The sequence below is a fragment of the Aedes aegypti genome, chromosome 1, assembly GCF_002204515.2.
Source record: "Aedes aegypti strain LVP_AGWG chromosome 1, AaegL5.0 Primary Assembly, whole genome shotgun sequence".
Lineage (NCBI taxonomy): Eukaryota > Metazoa > Arthropoda > Insecta > Diptera > Culicidae > Aedes > Aedes aegypti.
In genome coordinates, this window is record NC_035107.1 from 45,218,001 (window position 1) to 45,242,036 (window position 24,036).

General features: G+C 39.3%; 1 protein-coding gene and 1 non-coding gene across 2 annotated transcripts in view; one reads left to right on the top strand and one right to left on the bottom strand.

Moving 5' to 3' along the window:
• Nucleotides 1-24,036, bottom strand: part of LOC5566240 — a 323,292-nt gene that overhangs the window by 122,230 nt on the left and 177,026 nt on the right. The gene's annotated exons all lie outside the window — the stretch shown is intronic.
• Nucleotides 5,981-6,052, top strand: Trnaa-agc. Its single transcript has one exon. It is a non-coding gene; the product is annotated as a tRNA-Ala (tRNA).

Genomic DNA, 24,036 nt, shown 5'->3' on the forward strand with positions numbered 1-24,036 from the left:
TTCGGCAATGTTATTCATCGTAGAAATACCTATCGAGATCTGTGTTCAGAATTTTTATAGAGGTCAATGGGCGACATCTGGTGATTTTTCTTTGCAAAAGTAAGCTTTCCCATAGTAAATCCCATACAAACTTTGAACGGCTGGTGCTAAAATATATTTTCTCCGATCGAGCTGAAATTTTGCACAGTTGTTATGGGACCTAAATGCAATCCAAAAAGTGGACTGGAGCGAGAATCTAAATTTTGTCCCACACTAATGAACACTGCACGGCGGGAGAACTGATGATAGGTACCATATTTTAGACGTTATGAAAGTGTTATTTTTTTTATTAGGCACTCCGTGCACTTGGCCACTACTATGCCGATTATCATATCTATTTACCGTTTTGACTCATATTCCGAAAACTTAAGACCAACAGCGACTTCAAAAGCATCTGATAGGCACAAACTAGCTGAAATTTGTGATAATTTTAATTCCTTCGCAAAGTCCAATTGTTAGCTGTTGGGTGTACTGATAAAAATGTTTATTTGAACTTGTTTAGTATTGCTTTTACGTAACAGTATGGAACAACATTTTGACTCAAATGCCGAACACTGCGTTCATTCTGTCTCATATTCCGAACAGCTTGATTCAAATTCCGAACAGCACGAATAAATCGTATTCAAGTGAATAAATTCGCAAATAAATTTATCTGAGCTAGTTCTACTGGTCTCGAACTAGAGAATCATTGCTACTTCAGAGCAATAAAATAGATTGGAAGACGTTAAAATTGAATTGCAATTGATCGCCATTTTCATGTAATTTGATGACATATTTCAGCGAAACATTTCAACCACATCGCCATACAAAAACCGAGTGTTCGGAATATGAGTCTGTTCGGAATTTGAGACAAAACGGTATATCCTTATTGCTATTTCTCTCAAACCGAGCAGGTAGAGGAGAGAGCTGCCGTTGGTCCAATCCATATCCATGTAGCCGTAGTCCATTGGTGTGCGGTGGTTCATTTTGCCATGTTTCCGTGTCGTGTGAGGCAACAGCCTACAAAGAGGGTCAGTTTGTCTCAGTCAGCAGTATGCGGCGACGCCATCTTTTGAATCCAACATGTTCTAAGCAACCGTTGGATACTCAAATGCATTTCAATGCGGATACTCAAATGATCTTGGCTGCTGTCAAATCCATTAGGTGGGATTGGGGTTGCCATATACGTGGTCTCAGTCACCATCTGATACTGACGGAGGATGAATGTGTTTCCCCAATACACGGTCCTTCGTGCGGCGTCTTCTGGTGACTGGACGGAGTTTTTTGTGAGGGAGGATTGGGAATCGAACCTATGACCAGGGCTGTGCATTTTCGAAAGCATTTTGTGAAACACGAAGGCTTGGTTGTGTCGTCTCAATGGTGACGAACAACTGCGTCGCTTCGTTCTTCGTTCCACACTCATTCGTTTCGTTATCCGAATAGAAAGCAACGAACAAGAAAGGTGAAATGAAAGAGTAAGAATTTCGTTTTATTTAATTTCATTGAAATCTATCAAAATGTTTTAAATTGTATTTTACCTATTTTTTGCAATGTAATTATGTAACTTGTTGAGTAATTAATTAAGATAGAGAAACTATGCGGGCCACCACGTCGTTCATTTGAATTAATCAGCTCCCAAAGTTAGGGACTACCGATTGAAAGACCAGCTCGCTGCGGTGAGGCTCCGATTTACGACGAACGACGCACAAGCAGCACGAAAGAGATGAGAGACTACGCTTGCTGCGATGAAAGAAAAGGTTCGTCGAATTGAAACGAAACAGTAGAGTTTCAATTGAAAGGCAAGCTTTCAATGAAACGAAAATGTACGGCCCTGCCCATGACCTTCCGCTTACGAAGCGAAAGCGTAATCTCGAAGCTACGGGACAATGCAGCCGACGTCTAGTGCCTTCATTTTTTGCCAGTTTATTTTGCCCCCTGATACAGATTGAAACCTGATGAAGAGCGTTCTCATTTCTTCTATTTTCTCCACAGACGAACAGATCGCAGTGATGTCATCCGCGTAAGCGACGATTAGATCCTCTCCACAAATCTGTTCCAGGTGGCTTACGAGAGGATTGAGGTATATCACGAAGAGTAACATACTGAGAGGGCAACATTGACGAACGAGCGTTGGATGGGAAATGCTGCCGATAGGTGTCCGTTAACCAACAGTCGCAAGGGTGACAATGACGAGATTCGACTCAGCAAATTGACCAGCGCCCGATTTATCCCGAGTGAGCACATGGTTCTGTACAAAAATGAGAGCTGAACACGCTCGAAAGCATGGTCCAGATCGAAAGCGATGACCTTGGCTCTCTGTTTACGCTGGATTGTTTTAGCTATGCGATCTTTGAGAGACAGTGTCGCCTGAAATATATTTCGATTGGAATTACTACATTTCTGGCTATCACTGAGAATCGGGTGGGCTTGCACCACACTCCCCAGTCTTGCTTTTAGCACGCGGGAGAGAATTTTATAATCAAAATTTAATAGGGATCGGCTTCTCTCTTTTTGACGAGTACTATAACTCCATTTACGAATTCCGGAGGAAAGCGTCCGGTTAGTGCTTCGTTCATGATAAGATTTAACTCTCGATGGATGATATCAAAAGATCGAGCGTAGAACTCTTTTGGTATACCATCCGAGCCTGGAGACTTTCGGGAAGCGCTCTTTCTAATTGATGTGAGAATTTCAGACGTGGATATTTCGCTCATGCATGCTTCGTTGATTTCATCGTAATCGGGCACGATCCGGTCGCAATCGAAATCATGACGGTTTGATTCACCACTCTCGTCCATCGCATATAGCTGTTGAAAGTAATGCAGTAGATGCTGCTCGATTTCGCCCGATCGCTCTAACGTTACTCCTTCCTCCACCTTCAGACGTGATATTGTTGCTCTTTTCTTCCGTCTTTCTCCGAGTTGAAAACTGGAGAGTGCTTCTCCGGCAACGTAGGTTTCGTTGATCCGAGTACCGTTTTGTCTCAAATTCCGAACAGACTCATATTCCGAACACTCACTTTTTGTATAGCGATTTGGTTGAAAAGTTTCACTGAAATATTTCATCAAATTACTAGGAAATGGCAGTCAATTGAAATTCAATTTAAACATATTTCAATCTGTTTTAGACCTCGGGAGTAGTGATGATTCTCTAGCTCGAGGCTAGTAAAACCAGCTCAGATTAATATATTTGCGAAATTTTTAATTTGAATACGATTTATTCGTGCTGTTCGGAATTTGAATCAAGGTGTTCGGAATATGAGACAGAATGAACACAGTGTTCGGCATTTGAATCAAAATGTTGTTCCATACTTTTACATAAAACCAACACTAAGCTCGTTAAAATAAATATTTTTACCGTCACACGCAACAGCTAACAATCAGACTTGACGAATGAATTGAAATTTTCACAGGTATCATCTAATTTATGTCCATGAGATGCATTTGAAGTCACGCTTGGCCTTAAGTGTTCGGAATATGAGTCGAAACGGTAAACATTTTCGTGAAATTCCTTTGCAGCGTCAACATTTGCGCTTTGATCCGATTGATGGTTTGCAGCATGGTGGGATCCAAGTAGTATCGGTCGTATATGCTTGTTGGACTCGATGGTATAGCTGCTGCTGCTCGCGATGGAAATCGTTGAAAACAATGCTGGATTTCCATTTTTGGAATGACTTTATCTTCGGTTTCGCGTAAGTAATCCACCAAGTCATCCACGATGGGTATTCTCGACGTTTTCGTATCCAATACTGCCACCGATTTTGGAATTCTGCCATATTTTCGGTAGTAAGGAGATGTGGTTGTAAGCATCAAAACCTCGACCAGGTTCTCTACCGATATAGGGAAGGCAGATCCGTGCTGTTACTGCCTTGTGATCCGAAAAGGAGCAAACGTGAGTGTCGGTGGAGCGCAAATTTTCGCAAAGCCTGTCGCTAACATAGATGCGGTCTAGTCTAGATGTCGAATTTGGCGTAATCAATGTATGACCAGGAATTCGAGGGCGAAGTTTTTCCCAGAGTCTATGAATGGAGAGTTGCGCGAAGAGCGAAACCAAATCTACGTATCGAACTGCCAAACCGTCTACCTATCGAGCAGACCAGCAAAACAGATAGGGACTATTTTCGAAGACGAAGAAGAACAACCATTCAAAGAAGCCTCTTCGCGCAACTCTCCATTCATAGACTCTGGTTTTTCCCACACATCACGAAGAAGGAGTTGTTGCACAGTAGCGGAAAGAGCGGGACTGGGATTGGAACCAGTAGCATCACTTTGGCGCAAAACGCAGTTAAAATCTCCAGCGAGGATCACATTTTGTGGGTTGTGACGAAGATAATATGCTACAGTATTATTGAAAAAGAATTCTCTTTCAGCTCGGTACTGAGAAACGCTTGGTGCGTATAGGCAAACGAGTGTAACGTTGTTTATTCGCATGGCTAATAAACGACTGTCCAAGCTCCGTTCGACATTCGAAAACTGAATGTGTTCTTTGAGTGCGATGGCTGTTCCACGGCGCGCGTGGTCCACATTGCAGACAACTGTGTATCCTAGAATCGATAGTTTATCATTCTCCACTTCTTGTAGAAACATGATGTCAATGTCGTAGTTTCTGGCAAACGTGCGAAGGGCGTTGAGTTTCGTTTCGCTTGATATTGTGTTGATATTAATTAACATTAACATTGTTAATATTAACGAGCGAGTGCGATTTATTTAGTGTTGAAACTGTTTTCCTATCGTACCTACATCGCTTCCAAAACAACTGTATTGTGGAAAAGTAAAAATGTGGGAAGGCTATCAACGCACAGTGGCCCAAAGCTGGCCAAAAGTCAAAAAAATGAAGTTTGCAAATTCTTTCTCGCATATTTTTTCTTGATTTCTTCAGTATTGAATAAAAATTCCCCAAAGTTTCAGATCGATCGGTGTATATTTCGATTGTTCACGGCATGTGACCTGGAGAGATGTCAGCTGAAATTGGCCTTTTGAATTTTACAAATTTCGTGAAAGTTGTTCTACAGAAATCGCAGTTTCTGTACTAAATCATGACCAAATTTTTCTCAACCAGTCTCATTCGAAAGAATATACATTATGCTTTGTTTTGAAGATATTTGGAACCATATTTAACATGTTTACCATTTGCGAATGTCAAGAAGTGTATAACATATAGCTCCTTCAAAAAAAAAGCCATGTTTTCCAAGGTGGTGCAAGATATCTGGGAAACGCTCTAAAATGATCGTTTACCCCTCAATGTGTGGCAAATATTCCAAAGTATTCGATGTACTATGGCTTCACTTGCGCATTTTTGCGCCAAGATAAGAAAAAATATTTTTTATTTACACTACGAATCAGCCCAGTAGGCCATCATGCTTGTTATAAATATCGCATTTTCTACCATTTTTAGCTCCCGAATAGATCCAAAATCCACCTTGAGCTTGCCCACGATATTTAACTTCAAATTGGTATCGGAATGATGACGTTTCATTTGATTTTTATCTGGATACGGATTTCATTGATTAAATTAAAAAATGTGATATTTTCAACAAATTCTGTCAAATGTAATCGATTTTCTGTTTCAGCGACTATTTCTAGCAAATTACCTCTAAAAATCATGTTTTGTCAAACAATTAACATTTTTGAACGTTTCAAGTGAGAATTGTACTTTTGGCCAGCATTTGTATGGGATGCGGCCACTGTGCAACGTGTCGTTCTCACTCAAGTGACGACATGACTACTACTGAGAGGCAGTAACACTCTAATATAAATTGACACTTATATAGAGCTGTTCGGTAATCCAATCCGCGATGTAGGTACGATAGGCAAACAGTTTCAACCCTAAATAAATCACACTCGCTCGATCCGCGTGTGTATGAACATGCGATGGATGGATATTGGTTATGAAAGGGGTCCGCGTGGTCTGTAGGGATTTGAATTCTAAACTTGTAACCAACTCATTTATTGGGTCACCAAGTGGCTCGGTAGCTTAGTTGGTAAAGCGCTCGTCTAGCATACAAGAGTCCTGGGTTCGAATCCCAGCCGAGCACGTGGATTATTTTTCATAATTTCACCCATAATTTGTCCATCTTTACCACGCGTAATAAGTTAATTAATTTAGGGTTATTTGTAATTGCCGCTTCTTTTGGTGCTCTTATTGTTGGAGCTTGTGCGCTTGATGGTTTGATTCGCGGAGCGGAGGACGATGAGGCTCTGGATCTTGATTGTTTCGGCACGTTAACCTTTGACGCTGCTTGTTTTGCAACGTATGCATATGATTGTTTGAACTGGTCCGCGGTAAGTTTTTGGACCAGAAGCTTCTTGTTTTGAATGCAGGAGATTTCGTTATGGATGACCTCAATACAATGCTTGCACGTGTGCTGCTGTCCATTGTCCATCGATGATGACGGTAGAGGGGATGTTCTTTTTAACGATCATGCGAACAACTCGCACACCCGTCGGATAGCCGTCGAGTCCCACACAGGGATTGAATCCTGAGAAAATTGGGAGAACCTCTCACGTATCGCTCTCTGTAACTATCATAACATGCTGCACATTATGAGAGACTGTTTATCGTACACTGCTACAACTTTGATCAGATTGGGGGGATAGTAGTGTATGATAAAACCCCTCTAAACATGCTCCAAGCCTGGGGGACACTATTGCTATTGGAAGTTCGTGGATTGTTTATCGTGCCAGTAAAGAAAAACACCTATCCCCAACGGTAAACATGCGAGAAAAATTGATTTTATCATCGCTCTCTCTTTGGGGCTCTCGCTCGCTGCTTCCATTTATCAGACTTGTTACACCTTCCGATACAATGACGATCGTGGACCGCAACAGATGGGATGTTTTTCTCTGCTTGCTTTGATCGTGCTTCATACTCAAATGAGAGCGAATGCCTGCAATGCCTGGTCCCACATTAACTCACGGATTGAAAAAACTTCACCGTATTCTGACAAGAACGACGTAATCTCGCGATCAGTTACATCCTCGGAGAGGTCAAACAGCTTGACGCAACGGCCCCATCTTTCATCGTCAAACGGATCGTATACTTATTTCCGTCCACAACGAGTTCATGTTTTCCGCCGTGTTCCTCCACGATTCTCTGTGCAACAGAGAGGCTACTTGCCTTGACGAAAGCGCAGCCGAGATATCTACTGCATTGGATTCGCTTCACTTCACTTAATCGATGCGAAAGAAATTTTCGCGCCGATTCATGGCGGTCCCGCTAACGCGACGTCACGCGGATGAACAAAAAGCGAGCTTGCACTGAATTGTACTTCGACCGTAGCTCTTTGTTGAAAAAAGTAGAATTCAATTCCCGTCGCTTAGACTGTAAGCGGAACGCGTCTGCTTTGCTCAGGAGTTGAGCGATAACTGGTGTTGCCTAAAGCGCCATCGGCTACGGTGAAATCGTTATCAACGGGAAGGGTAAGACTCCTTCAGCTTGTACCGTTTTGATTCATATTACAGACATTTAAGACATCAGTGGAGTCAAATTGATCAAAAAGCATATTAAATATATTAGTTTGTATGATTCCTCCGCATTATCGAGCCTTGAACACACTTAGCTTTCGAATGATGAGTGAAGATTTTGATTCCGCAACATGAATAATTTTAAATAAATACAATTGTGTGGACTTCCCATGATTCTTATTCCGGACACTTTGATTCAAATTCCGGACAGCTCATGAAAACCATAAATGGAGAAGTCAAATAATCAATTGAAATCGCTAAACCACTAAACAAACTATAATGCAGTTGAGCAATGTTAATTTTCATAGATATCGATGAAAAAAGCTTATTAAAACGAGCTACAAAAGTGCGAACTTTTGAACGGCAAAAATTGAAACATTTCGTGTGAAATGTTTCCCATACAAAGAAGAGTGTCCGGAATTAAAAGCTGTCCGTATTATGAATCAAAACGGTACTTGCGTCGGAAGAGGTACCACACTTTCTCTATTTATAAACCGAAATGTCTCATTTCCGTGTTCGTGCGATCATAATGCATTTCAAGAAAATTAAGGTTCATTTGAAGTAGAATTCAATAGTAGTTGACGGAACAAGTTGCAGAATGATGATTTTTACAGCACGAGTCGTAAGTCTCTGCAAGTTAGATAATCAAGACGAGTGCTCGCGAAATCGCGTTCTGCAACGAGTTACGTACAACATTTTTTGTAATTTGGAAGAAGACCACTTGAATTATATTGGGATGCATTCACCATTATTTTGCAATTGAATTGCAATTGAAATTTTGCAGATCCCCCTTGTGGAATCTGGTATGCCTCCCCTAGAAAACCCTTCAACCAGCCCTGTAACACAATTTGTGCCTTCCTAAAACCATCTCCGATCCAAATCAACTGCCTCTGAACATCATAAGGGGTAGTAAAATGGGGGTCATCATTGAAAGGAGGGGAGAACTAATAATAAAAGAAGAGTATCTCTGTGAAAGGGGGGAGCATGATGGATTTGAAAGAGATATGAAGATATTCGATTGAAATTAAAATCAGAAAGGTTATAAGGATATAGAAAAGTTCGTTATCTGTCAGCTCCCCCATTACGCTTTATTGGAATCTGATATATCCCTCTTGAAAAATCCCTCGAACGGACCTGGAGCTCGCTAGTATACACTTTAAGTTTGATTCTAAAAATATCGATTTTCTATATATTAGGAGACGTATCGACATTATGATATTTTGGAAATATCGGAACTTGGGATGTTCTGTGTTTTTTCCTTAGCTTTGATCGAACACCCGTCGCGCGTCCAACATTGCGGACTGAAACGCGGATCATTTTTCTTATTGAGAGGAAAAAAAAACAGTTGAAACCGATCCAAAGTGCTGAATTATCAACACAGAAAAAAATCCGTTCTCGTAACCGTAAACAGCAGACGTGAACTCGTCAACAAGCAAAAATACACTGTGAACTAGATCATGTTTATGCGTAAACATGATGGTAGTTCAAGGTAGTAATTCTTTATAGAGAGATAAGCGGAAGTAAAATGGAATGATTTGGCAACAGTCCAGCAGTGCTGATTTTGCTCGGCGTCGAGAATAATATTGTAACACGGACATGACTTCCTCATTGCTAAAAAGTGTATTTTGTTTCGTTATAGATCTTTGAGCTACATATCCAATCCTGAAGCAAAGAAAGCACCACGGAAGATGCACTAAACACAAAAAGTTATGTATTCACTTTACTTTTGATTTCTTATCACTACTTTTTTGATCCAGGTTTTTAATTGCAAGTAATTCACGTTTTTCATTATTTTCCACAGTTTTGACAGTTCTCCGACTACCATTCTTCCATGCGCTTGTGTTGAAAGTTTGAGAAAGTTGAGAATCCAGCGTAGCGCGATCAGTGGGTGGAATACAAACAACAGTGTCGTCGCTCGGCGGCCAGTGAAAGAAACTGAATGTTCGAAAGGTTGTTGCCTGTACTTTTCGCTGCTGGCGCAAACTTTTAGCGATTATGAACGAAATAAACAGTCGTTACCCTGTTGACCATTTTTGCATGTGTATATCGTGTGGCAGGTACGAAGATACTCTATGCCCTGGGAAGTCGAGAAAATTTCCAACCCGAAAAGATCCTCGACCGGTGGGATTCGAACCCACGACCCTCAGCTTGGTCTTGCTGAATAGCTACGCGTTTACCGCTACGGCTATCTGGGATTTATATTTGATACGAATTCGTCAATAGCTTACAACTTCTGCAACATTGTTCTGTTTAAGTAGAATAGAAACAGACCGTAGGCTTAGGAATAAGCACTGTAAATATTCTTAATTTGATTAAAATGAAAAAATGGGCCATTTTACTCCATGGGGGCATTTTGGACCAATTTTCCCTATGTGTGCTTTCGTCCGGCAAAACTAAAGACGTTTGGGAAAGCGAAGAGAGTGGCCCTGCGGGAGCCACGCTCCCCTCTTCCTGTTCGCGGTGCAAAAGTCAAAGAGATGCTGACGATAGTGTCATCACGAATGCGAATTCGCGATGCTCTGTCGTTCGTCATTGACATAGGTATAGGCATGGATACACGTATGCTCCGAAACCGCAGGTCGTCCTCAGGACTCGCCAGAGCAAAGACAACAGGCAGCAGTGGTCGCATGTCTTTCAATGAAAAATTTATTCGAGTTGTCACACCCCGATCGAAGTAGCCGGTTTTCGCAGCGATGTGGTTTGAGGCGCTTCATCAAATCCAAGCATGGCTTACATTGTGTGATCTTTAAATATTTTGAACGGAGTCAATTAATCTAGATTTTAGGATTTGCAAAGAGCGTTGCGCGTCATAAGCAGGAAGCTGAGCCGATCAGTTGATCAAATATCGCGATCAATCAAAAGACGATGATACACCGAAATTCTTTGCCATTGTAAAAGGATGTCCACTCGTACAACCAATTCACAGACAGTTCCAATTTCATTCGGCGAGCCCTCCCCACAGTTGTACAATGCTCCCATTTTGGGTCAATGTATTCATCGGTTTTGCGCAAGCCGCCGCATAACATGGAATACTTGTTTGGCAGGGTCCGAGTTAAACATGACACCACAGTGATTCAATTAGTTCGAAAAGAATCCGACAGTCAGCGTGTAAGACGATCTTTCGCTACCTGATTGAGATGGAAGGAATCTCTGTCCGTGAACCGTGAGGATGTGCTCAGAACTACCCCCATCGCAATAATTGACGTCTTTAGTTTAATCGCAGAACTGCGTTTCTGCAATTAAAATGCATTCAATTTTTGCATTTTGTGTTTGAATTTGGTTCGAGCAATGCAAGCCGCGCTAAAACAAGTGAATGATCCTAATATGACAACCCGTTGATGATCCCATCCTTATGCGCACCAATGTTAATACGTTAATAAGAATCCCTTCACCTACACCCAGGTGTAACTTCGTACTTCGATAAGTGCCTGGACCAATTAAGTGCCTAGCCGGGAGGAGCAACATTTTACTGGTGCCATCATCGTCGCCCTTAGTCGGAATGCTGATCCATGACCGCTCCAATAACGTGATAAACATTACTAGGAACATGTGCTTACCAGTATGTCGGTCGGTACAACGTATGGTCACAGGCAAATAGACGTAACAACTAGAATAAGCAAGCACCAAAACATCGATGTTTTAAATTTGAAGTCGCTGAGTCTATTGCCTTTTTTTTAAATGTCATAATAGGTCTGCTTTTTCTGATACTGTCTATGTAACTAGGGTTGTCATGTCTATTACGTTTGAATCTGGCGACGGTGTTTTAAATAAAAAAAAAAACCTGAAGTTCGCAGACACAAGAGTCGATTTGAACAAATTGAGATGTAAAAATTGTGAAAAAATAATGAAGCCTCAATCCCACGAATAATCCAAATTTTGGATTAAATTTTGGATTAGCTATCCAGCTTTTTACGTTAGCTAAAAAACTGCGGGGGTGATTTAACTTTGACATCTCTTGTCTTCTGATTTTATAGTTTAGGCTTAGTAAGCCTTGAATTTCCATTGTTGATCGAAATGTCAAAAGTTTTCACTGGATTTATTTTCAAGCTGGGTTTTTAAATATTTGTTTTTTTTTGGCTTTTTACAAACCTTATTCTTTTCATTTCTTATCATTTCTTTCACACAATGAAAGCATTTCTGATTAAATTAATAGAAATAAAGGAATTCGAAAGAATGGCATTTTGTACATCGTAATTAGCTCGGACAATCTGATATATCCACACCTATATCCGCCCGTTATACATTCCAAAACCTCCTGTAAACTTCATGAAGAAAGTGGATAGATTAAAACTATCATTCCAAATAAATTTCAAACGTCTACAAATCATTATCTTCGTCAAGGTCTATGTCGTTTATGCGCAGCTTCTTACGTGCTATTACAATATGTCGGTAAAATAGCTTGTTTGTCGAGTCGAGTTAGTGTAGTAAACTATAACTTCTGAAATTGCTCTAGTGGGGTCCCTTACAACTTTAAATCAATTTTAATTATTCGTATACAGTAATTTCAGTTGTATATACACCAGCCCAGATAGCCGTAGCGGTAGACGCGCAGCTATTCAGCATGACCATGCTGAGGGTCGTGGGTTCGAATCCCGCTGGTCGAGGATCTTTTCGTAAAGGAAATTTTCTCGATTCCCAGGGCATAGAGTATCTTCGTACCTGCCACACGATATACACATGCAAAAATGGTCAATCGGCAAAGAAAGCTCTCAGTTAATAACTGTGGAAGTGCTCATAAGAACACTAATCTGAGAAGCAGGCTTTGTCCCAGTTGGGACGTAACGCCAGGAAGAAGAAGAAGATACACCATTTATATGCATGAATTGCAGCTTGAACATCATGATTACTTCGGAAGTTGGAAGTGTAATAAAATACAGTCGCCTCTCCACATCTCGATATCGAAGGGACCATCGAGATAGGGAGAGATCGATACAAAGAACAAATTTTTGATGAACACTTGATTGAAAAACACTTCGTTGCCAAGAAAGCAATACACAAACAGACGTCATTTTGCGCTCCTGATTTGTTTAGAATCCCAAAACTTTGGTCTAGTCACCTTCGATATTGGTCATATCGACATACGGAGAGAAAATTGAGAACAAAAAATCAACAGAAACACATCGAGATATGGAGATATCGAGATAAGGAGGATATCGAGATAGGGAGAGTGAAAATGTATGCAGACTGAAGGGACTTTTGAAATCATCGACATAGAGAGAGATATTGAGATGTAGAACATCGAGATGTGGAGAGTCGACTGTATGTTTGTCTTCCTCCGTACCCTGTGTCGTAACCAATAGACAAACAATTTTTTTAAAGTAAAAAGACCGAGAACCGCTCTGGTCGCGATTTGGATCATCGAGAATATTCCCTGAATTTTGAAAACTCGTTCAATGGTCGTCCAGTCCAAGATCCATTTGTTTTAACATAAAATTATCTGTACAGTTCATAACTCATTAACGTGGTACAGTTCTTTAAATGACTCATTATCGAGAGTTAACAGGAACCAGTGATGACTGCATATCATTAACCTAAAATGGCAAAAGAATTAAATACAGAAAACAAGGAATGCCTAAATTTTTGGATTTTCGGTTACTGATATCAATAATACAGTTGTTGACGTTGCTATGCATCAACATGAACAATTTTCAACATCGCAAAGTTTGCTTCGATTTAACCATAAAAAATATTATAGTATAGGCAAGAAATGTCAAGGAGGGATGATTCAAAGTTTATAGTAAGCTAGCGTAAAAATGGTTTATTGAATGAGCCTATGCATGCTATAAAACGTTTGACTTTTACTGTGCGCCCTGTTTTCAAGTTGCCCGTGAGAGAGAGCGAGACAGCACCAACACAAGGCGCACAGTAAAAGTCATGACTCATGAGAACAAAAGAATTTATGGCACGTGGCTCATGAGCCTCTGCGCGTGCCATAAATTCTTTTGTTCTCTTGACTTTTACTGTGCGCCGTGTGTTGGTGCTGTCTCGCTCTATCTCAAGGGAAACTTGAAAACAGGGCGCACAGTAAAAGTCAAACGTTTTATAGCATGCATAGGCTCATTGTCAATTAATTTACAAAATCATGGCTTGCTTGTTCCTATCCTCGTCGCTATCTTTCACACTCCTCCGCTACAGCAGGGCTCCTGCAGCCTCCCGGAATTTCAGATTTGTTGCTTGAAGTGGTTTCGTCAGCATATCTTCTACCATTCCTCCCGTCAGACAGTACCGAAGCTCGATTTCGCCATTTTGCTGCAACTCCCGGACATAGTGATATTTGGATTCCATATGTTTTGATCGTCGTCCTACGGCTGGCGAACTTGTTTGTTTGATGCATACCCGATTGTCTTCAAATACGATCACCGGAACAGGATTGTGTACGGAAAGTATGCGTTGAACCCAATGAAGTTCCTGGCAACAATCAGCCAGTGCAACATATTCTGCCTCCGTACTACTGAGAGTAACACACGTTTGCTTTCTTGTGCTCCAGCTGATTGATCCTCCAGCCAATCGGAATAGGAATCCGGAGGTCGATTTCCGGTCACTTGAATCTCCTGCACAGACTGCATCAAATTAGATGTGTCATCTTGTGTGTCATGGAGAGTCATCAACATCCAGCACCAGCTCGTAGTCAATTGTCTCCTTTGTTGGACGGAAGCCTGGTTGTTGTTGTTTTGTAGTTGATTATTTTCAACAGGTTATGGGCCCTAGAACGCCTGGAGGACGCTGAGGCGACTTCAATGAGGGACCACGAGGAAGCACCTTGACGATGAGACAGGACCTGGACGATGAGACATGACCTGGACGGGGAGGCAGAATCTCGGTGAGAGGATAGAGCCTGGACGGGAGGTGGCTTGGACGAGGTGCCCAAGAGTTGGAGGCCAAGATGCGGAGGGGCTCGGATGTGCTGAAAGAACTTGGAGCTTGGAGGACGGTGTGGTTGACCAAGAGGATGATGGTGCAGTTGACAAGGAGGAGCTCGGTGACAGAAGGAGCTTAGAGTACAGGAAGAGCTCGGTGGCAGATGTTCAGGTCGGAGGTTGTGTGATGAGAAGGAGTGCTGGAGAGCAGGTACATCACACACCCTGCAGTGGAGATGTCTATGGGTAAGAATTGTAGAGGTAACTCGTAAAGGATAAAATTGTAAATATGTTGATTTTCAGACATGGAATAAAGAGAGGTGCTGGCTGGTAGCGATATCAGTCAGTAGCCTGCGGTGTGGAATAGTAGCCTTGTTTTGTGGTTTTATTTTTCAACATCCTTTAAGAAGCGTAGTACTCTTTTGGCTTCTATTCAATCAGCTTGAGAAGAATTGCTTGTTTTTCCCAAAATGGACACACTCACAGCAATATCGGGGCGTGTGTAAACAGCTACATACATATTTACAACAACCCGCCAATCAAACTTGCATACTAATTGTTGTTTGGCAAGTTGTCGTACTCCTCCTTTGTTTGGATGTTATCGGCACTTAGTGAAACTTTGGATGTTTTCGCATCTTACAGTCTAAAACGTATATTTCTTGATTGGTTCTCTGCACCTTGATGCCCAGAAAATGTCGTACATTCGAAATGCTTATTCAATGTTTGAATTATTTCCTCACACTCGATCTCTTCCTCGCAAGCCACAATAAGATCATAATAGTATGTGAAATTCTCGCCATTCGTTTGTAGCAGCAAGCAGCAATCATTCTTTGATTGTAACCCATTTGGTTGATAACACCATTAAAGCCTTATTCGACGCAGGGTCAGCTTGTTTCAGCCCATACAGGCTTCGTCGTAGGTGACGAAAAGTCTCGGATCATCAACGTTCGACCCTGGCGAAAGCATGAAACTTTTTTCCCCCAATATTCCATGCAAATTTGCCGTCTTCACATCAGCATGCTTGACGATCATTCCCTTTCAACTTGCTTACAATTGGTACTTGATGGGCTACAATTCGCTACGATGAATCTGCGCCGAATGGATGAGTTTTCTGTTTCTCCACTGGGCTCGGTCCTGGGTCCTGGGTTAAGTCCTCCTCAACTGCAAAAAAGCCATCGTGTGCGCGGTCTACCACGAAGTCAGCGGCCTCGTCCGGGTTATCTGTTGAATATTATCTTTGCATGTCGTTCTTCCTGCATATGGGCTACGTGACCAGCCCAACGCAGTCTGTCGTGTTTTATGCGGTTGACAATATCCAGCTCTACACGTGGTACAACTCGTGATTCATGCGACGCTGAGTATTGTTCGCAGCACTTTACCTTTAAACACCACGAAAGCTCTCCGGTCGACTTCCTTCAATGTCCATGATTCATGGCCATATGGGAGAACCGGAAGGATCAGTGCCTCGTATAGCGCGAGTTTTGTTTTCGTTTGCAGGCTGCGGGACTTCAGCAGGTTACGGAAGCCCAACTCGCAGCAGCAATACGTCTTTTCACCTCGCGGGTAACATCATTATCGCATGTCATTAGTGTTCTAAGATACACAAATTCGTCCACCACTTCAAACTTTTCACCACCTAGCACCATATCGCTACCACTAACACGTCCGGGAGGAACTTTAACCCGAGATGTTGATCGTGAGCCTGATCCTTGCTGTCTCCCTCTTGAAAGGCACGAACGCCTCTTCCAAAGCTCGACGGTCATCTGCTGTCGGTATCGTCTACAAAACCAAGGAGCATATGAGAACGTGTTATTATGATACCACTTCTCTCTACACCAGCTCTCCTGTGCTCCTGCTCCTGATATTCGAGGGCTATGTTAAACAGCAAGTTAGAAAGAGCGTCACCCTGTTTCAATCCATCTAAGGTTACGAACGATGCCGAAATCTCTTCCACCACCCGCACACATGGTTTCGATCCATCAAGCGTTGCACGAATCAGTCTAATCAGATTCGCCGGAAAGCCATGCTGCTTTGAAATCTACAATTTGACGTAGGGTAAACATTTGATCCGTCGTTGATCGGCCCTCCTGAAAACCAGCTTGGTATTCGCCGACAAAGGACTCCATTTATGGTCTCATTCTGTTGAACAGAATTCCAGACATGATTTTGTACGCCGAATTAAGGAGTGTTACCCCTCGGTAATTGGTGCACTCCAGCACCAGGAGCATGTGAGAGGAATTGCCTTCAATTGTGCTTGCTGTTGATTTGAATGTTGCTAATGAGTTACCTATGGAACTAAGCAAATGGAACTGGAACGGTTTTGTTACTTAACGTTTAGCTATTTCACACTATTGAACGAATTTAGTGCCTGTGTAGTTTACAACAGAGAATGTGAAATATTTTTACAGCCTTTGGTTATTCCGCAACTATTCCTGACAGTTTTTTTATAGCTCTTGTGCTCTAAAAGTTACGATGATTCGTTCATTGAGACGTACCATGAGCCAATAAAAGACCCCTCTATCCCTTCCTGCATCCATCTGCCATAGACAGTTCTTCAGTATGTTCCGAACCATAAAACGTTTTAATACATTGCGTAGTACATAACCAACATAGACGTAGAAAAAATTTCAAACATCAAAGATCCTTATTTTCTTGCATACTTTTGTCATCTTATTCTGACAATCTTTCACCAAAATTTCACCAAAACGGCTCTATGTTCTCAACTGAGATTCAAACGTGGATATATCTTAACGCGTTGATTTTTTATGAATGCTTTGTATGAAGCACTTTCAGAAGTTTCAATTTTGCGCATTTTTGCTGAAGGGACCAAAGAGCTATCTCGAATATTGTTCTCGTTATGGACAATTTTCGGTTAAAAAAACATATTATTTTCAAAATTTTGTCAATCTTTTCAAACAAAAAACGTCCTCACAGTTTTTTCACCATAAACAGAGGAAGAGATAATCTTTCTAATGCCGACAAAAGATTGAAAATCCGTTTGCGCTTTTCGGAGATATCAGCATTTGAAAACATCCATTTTTTCGAAGAAAATTTCTTACAACCCTGTAACCATAAGAGATGGAACAGTAGTTTCTTCGGCAAAAAGTTGCGCAATAAAAAGTTCTAAAAGTGCTCGGAACAATGTTTTTGCGAGAAAGTATCGTATGAAAAGTTATCAAGAAAAAACTGATTTTTCAGTACCACCCTAACTTTTTTGTTAAAAAAAATCAGAACTCGCGAACCATAAGAGATAGAACTTCGGGTTCTTCGGCAAATTTGCTCCAAATCGGTTTTTCTAAAACATTGTAGAACATTGTGTATTCCCAAATGCGTCAGCAAAAAAGTTTATGTGCTGATCTCGTAAACCATGTGGGCCACCCTTATTTCATATCTCTGAAAAAAATGTCTGAATAATATGGAGAAACTTTGCCGAAGACACCATATATCTAAAATTGACGGTTTAGGCGCAATCGTTTTTGTCTTTCTAGATATGGCTTTGGGACCAATGTGTAATGATTAATTTTTGATTTAGTTTCTTCGAAATACAGAAAGTTGAATTCCAAAACAAATGCAGTGAAAATTATTGACATCTCGATCAACAATTTAAAATATTGCCTACTGTGATCATGCTATAAAATGCGTGGGCAAGACATGTCAAAATCGAATCACCCCTCACAGTTTCATAGCCAGCGTTATAAGCCGGATAGATTTTTTTTTTGCTGAACTCTTGCTTTTTACGTTTCGATATGAATCATTCAAATGATATGAGTTGAGTGGAGATATAAATCAGAAAAATTCAAACATTTTTAACACTTTCATCAACTGAGATCAGATTCGCGTCTGTTTTTTTTTTCTGGAACAAGTAGCACGTCTGATATCTTCATTACGATATTTTTACCATTATTATTTCGGTAGTATAACTTTCCTGTTTCTTTGGCGATTACTTCAGCTAGTCGGATATCAGCTGGTGTTACGGACAAATTCGATATGGATTTGATGTTTTCAAGAAAAACTTTCATCGCTACACATGTGACGCTCCTGAGTTAACGATCCATTCCTTCATCGTTTTACGCCCAGGATCTACTGGTGATGTAATCAACGTAGCTCCGAGTTCTCAACCCACATTCGTGTAGGTAACTTTCCATATCATCTCCATCAGTGTAGATTTTCTTCAATATGGATATCTTTATTGTAAACTAGTGGTCCCGGCAAACTTCGTCTTGCCATCAAGTAGGCTATTGAAAAACGCCATGAAACGCCCCGTGTAAAATGGACGTTCCGTTCACTCTTGTTTTTTCAACTTTTCCGTTAAATATCCTTTGGTTTTTATATACACAAACACGTCGGAACACTCCAGGAACATAATTATGGAAGAATTTTCAAAATCCGATAGCCCGTTCTCAAGCCATTGCGTGACATACAAACACCATTCCATTTTCATTTATATAGATAAAGGTAAAACGTGTTTACTGTTCAAGGTTCATCGGTTCAATGAACGAAAATGGTATATTGAATTGTCAATTGGCCGGTGTTCAGGCAAACACTGAACCAAGTGTTTTTGAATGGTTTCATGAAAACGTACTTCAGGCATTTGAAATATTAAAATATTTGCACTATTTGCTGTAATAATGGAACCTATATAGTTGATGGGATAGCTGTATCAAAACAGCATCGGAAAATTTAGAATGGATCATTAAAATAACCAAAACGGCCGCTATGGAAATCATAGATAGCACCACCGTAGCCTTGTGTGTTTGACAGAACAGCAATGCTGTCACAATGTTAAAGCGCCTTTGTTTTGATGCGGTGAGCACTGACAAAAACTACCTTCAATGATCCATTGATGGAGTCTGGTCTATCGGAACACCGACCAATTAGAACACAAAATCATGGCTTGCTTGTTCTAAGCTCGTCGCTATCTCCCAAAACCTACAATATAGGTTAATTTTACAAGTGTTATTTTGTGTAAGCTGCTATGGTTCACCGACCAAAAGTGCAATGAACCACTGTATTTCGATAAGACCGCATTTTCTTTTGAGCAAATGCGGTAATAACTTCTGTTCAACTGTCTTCTTTACACTTTTTACCGAAATCACATCGACGAAGACGTACTGAGCGAAATCTGATTAGTGATCAACTGAGCCACGCCACATTAAGATTCATATTCCTACCCGCTCCTATGTGTGACTTAGTTTACCGGGCACTTATTTACACTACGGAAAAACTCCGCACATCTTCACTTAATGATTTCATTTCAATCACACGCCGTATAATTCACGAAATTTCATCAACAAACGTCTATAATTGAGAACGTAGACAAAGTTTTCTGTCGTTCTGATTGAGAAAAAAACTTGTGCGCATCAATGCGTGCGTGATGATCGGCGTAGAAAACGGTTCTTTTGATTGGAAAGATTATATTCGCTGCAATGTGAGCCGTCTTGCATTTGATCGGTCAAAAGTAAATGTGCTTACATATATATGTTTGGGCAGTATTTTGATGGGACCAAGGAGTTTTAAGAGAAATCCACATATTTCATCATGCTGTAAAAATGAAGCCAGATATCTGAATAATCTAGTTAAACATTCTATTTTAACGTTGAAAGGTTGTATTTTGACCACTCACTGTATCACACCGTTAGTTGTGAGACGAATCAAAACTTATTGCAACCGAAATAAAAATGGATACGACGAATATAGGCAACAGAAAGTGATAATTTCATTGCATTATATTGAATAAACTAATAAGATTTAGTAAAATTTTAGGTTACAATGCGCAAGCCGTTTTAGGAAAGAATTATTCTATTCACGATTCCGCATTTTTGCTGGTCTTGCTCTTCTAGATATAGAAAAAGCATTCGACTGTGTTTGATATGAAGGCTTGATCGTAAAATTAATAAACTTCAATTTTCCAACATAGGGTAAATGATGGCTTCGGCACCCTGAGGGTATTTTCGGCAGCACTAACTTATCGTCCTTGTTAAAATTTATCTACGGAACAAGAGTAACCTTCAATGTACTCAATATATTCCTTGAACTATAATCTTCCATGTAAACCTCATCTTTCACAAAAATATTATACTACATGGTATTTATCATTGAATTAAATAAATGCTTACGAAATTATCGTCATTCGTGAGCTGCCGAATAAAACAACACAAGAACAGCTTAAGAAAAACTCACCACTTTGAAAGGTCCAATTCTCCGCTCCAATACCAATTTGTCACAAAAGCTACGTACCGATCACTCATGCACTATTAAACTTTTGATTTGTCTATAAAACACTCGAAAATACTGATTTTTAAGCTTCAAATCAGAATTTAAAATTAATGCACTTTGCTTTCCACGGCAATCACTTTTCATTACGGGAATAGGTTGCCAGAAAACCATATTCAATTGCGGTGTATTTTTTATTCACAATTTATATTCATTGAAAAAATCGAACACATCTAATTAATTCATTGGAATTAGGCAACAAAGCATGCATTGGTAATAATTGAGTCTTTCAATACTTTCCTTATCTGAAGATTGTGGCGCATTAACTTCAATAAACTGAGAAACATATAAAATATACGTCTTTCAATAGCTTAACTATTTTGGCAACACTCCTGTTGTTCTACAAGCAATAGAGCGCTGCATATGACGAGCCTAACCTCACTTATTAGACAGCTGCTGGTCCTGTTGTTTACGTTTTGGACTTAGTCGTTTTTTCCATCATTTTTTCATCTTCGCAGTTCTATCACCAGCATGCTAATGGTGACGATTTTCCATGGTAGGAAGATAGAATAATACGATCCGTGGGTATCTGCAGTGGATTTGACCTCTCCTCGCAGCAAACTTTCACGAAATTAAGAATGATTCGAAAAAAGCACTAAGTCCAAACTGTAAACAACAGGACCAGTACCTGTCAAAATTGATGCGTGACGTCACAGTGCAGTGGAGTATTAGAGGTTGATATTTTTGTGTCAAGTCATAAGTGCATTGATTTGCAAAGGGCCTATTCTGATTTTCTCATACACTGAGAATAATATGAACGTAAAAAAAAATGTAAAAATGGCCTGTAGAATTTTCAATTGGGTCCTAAAATTTGTAATGAAATCTTGTTTTTATTTAATAACACGAAAGAACATGTTACTGTAACTACTTTAGCAATTTTTTCCCGCTCAAATAATGGCTATATCATGTTTAAACTTTAATTTAAAAATTTGGTCTATTAATGAACCTTGACACTTTTGATCATGTTTGACGTTCGCTTAGTCGACAAAAACACCACAGGGGTTTTAGTTCGACCACTGGGGTTGTTCCTATCTGACATATCGTAAGGAACACGGAAAACAAAATACACCCAATATTTGAGTTTAAGCCAAAGGATGTGACAAAATCTAAAAAAAAAAATTTTGAGCTTAAACCAACGGAAAACATTAGAAAATTGAGTAAACATGTGTTTTTGGCCTAAACTTAAGCGTTTGGCACTAAAATTGGGACAGGTCTTTAGGACCCTATTTCGCGTTACTCTTTTAGCGATTTTTTGCGCATAGACACTAGGGTGCGGCTTATTTTCCAAAAGTTCTCAAAACCATAAATTCGTGTGCTCTTATGAATTCAAATTATACTAGGAGAGAAACCTCAAAGTTTAAGCCAAAAATATTAAGATTTAAGCTCTCAAAATCAAAAATTCTTGTACTCTTATGAATTTAAACCATATTAGAAGAGAAACCCCAAAGTTTGAGCCAAAAATATTAAGATTGAGGGGTCTTAAAGGTGAATTTTCAAGTTATAAAAAATGGTCTTCAGTGAAGTCATCATTACTTCGGTTATTTCTAACAAATTTTGAAACTTTTAGCATAATTAATTTCAAAATTTAATTTATGAAAATTTTGTAGAACATCAAATTTGTCTTAAATCGAAACCAGTCTTTGTTAAAAGTAGTTTTCTTGAAATTTTTCTTCATTTTACTGAAAAATTCATGTTTGTTTGACCATAACTTCATAAATATTCAACCTATTTAAATATTTGTACGTACATGTTTTTGAAATAAAAAATAGTTGTTTCCATACTGTTCATACAACACACACTCCTAAAAAAGTGGTATTGGCTTATTTTTATTCATAGAATCTTGATAGTAAACAGATGTTTGGGACAAAGTTTCATGATGGAGAAATTTTTAATAAAAAAGTTTTTCTAAGAACAACTTTTGGTCGATTTTCAAAATTTTGATTTTTTGTGAAAATAAATACTTAGAAATGATTCTAAGCCATGATGATTATATGAATAATTTCTTTAGAAGTATTCATTTTCGATTTATATCAAGTTTAATGCAAAAAAATATTGTTTAAATATTAAAATAGGCCATTTTCATAAGGTATTCGCGTTTCCCCATTAATAATTTCAAGAGTAAAGACCATATTTCTTTCTACTTACTTTTTTTTTCTTGATGGAGAATCGCGAATAACTTATGAAAATGGCCTATTTTAGTATTTAAATAATATTTTTTGCATTAAAGTCGATATAATTCGAAAATGGCTACTTTTAAAGAAATTATTCATATAATCATCATGGCTTAGAATCATTTCAAGATGCTTACTGTATCATCAGAACGTATTTATTTTGATAAAAAATCAAAATTTTGGAAATCGACCAAAACTTGTTCTTAGAAAAACTTTTTTATTAAAAACTTCTCCACCATGAAACTTTGTCCCAAACATCTTTTGACTATCAAGATTCTATGGTGAAAATTTAAAAATATTAAAAATGCGGTTTTAAAATTTAAATTTTATTTTTGATATTTTTATGAAAATAAATAAAATATGTTTTCAGTGTTTTTTTTTTTTAATACAAATAATTCCCTGCAATTTCTTCATAGAATTTTTTTCTTTAAAATCAATAGTTTCGGAGTGAGATTTTTTCAAATAAGTTGCATGTAACAATTTATAGGCCATTTCCAAAAGTTACACTTGAATCAAAATGATCAATTTTTCTATGGAAAACACTTAATCTACCATACCGAAAACATGTGCAAAATTTAATCCAAATCGAAGACTATCGAGTACGATTTTTATTTTTTTCGACTCATTCTGGGTGGAATTCGTCATGAGCAAAAATATTATTGTTTCAAAATTATTTGAAAATTGTTGACAAGTCCTTTTCAAAGGTTTAGCAAATGAGGAGAACCAGTTTCAGCTTTAAAAATATTGTTTGACTCAAAAAAAAAATGCATACATGTAACCCATTCGAACGCAACTCTAAAATTCAAGTAATCCGATAATCGTGTTCCGTGGATTTTTCTTGCAGAGCACAATATTATGAATCATTAACCATTGGGCTTCGTAGCCGTGCGGTTAGCGGCGTCAGTCGTTTAGGCGTATTGTGCTACAGAGTGTGGGTTCGATTCCCGCCCCAGTCGGAGAAAACTTTTTGTCAAACGAAAAATTCTTCATTGGTCCACTGGTCGGTCCGTGTGTCCGTTGTCTAATGTAAGTTATGCTCAGTCTGTGCAGCCTTATGGCTGAAGACGGTGTAAATTGTCTTTATTAAAAAAAATTGTCTTTATGACGTCACGCTGCAACTTCTAGGCTGGATTCGCACTTGCTTCAAGTTTATAACCATGACATTCCAATTTTTACAGCCGAAATGCTGCCATAGTGAAATTGAATACAAAAAATATTCGTAAAAATAAATGAAAAATAAATAAGGCAGCGTGC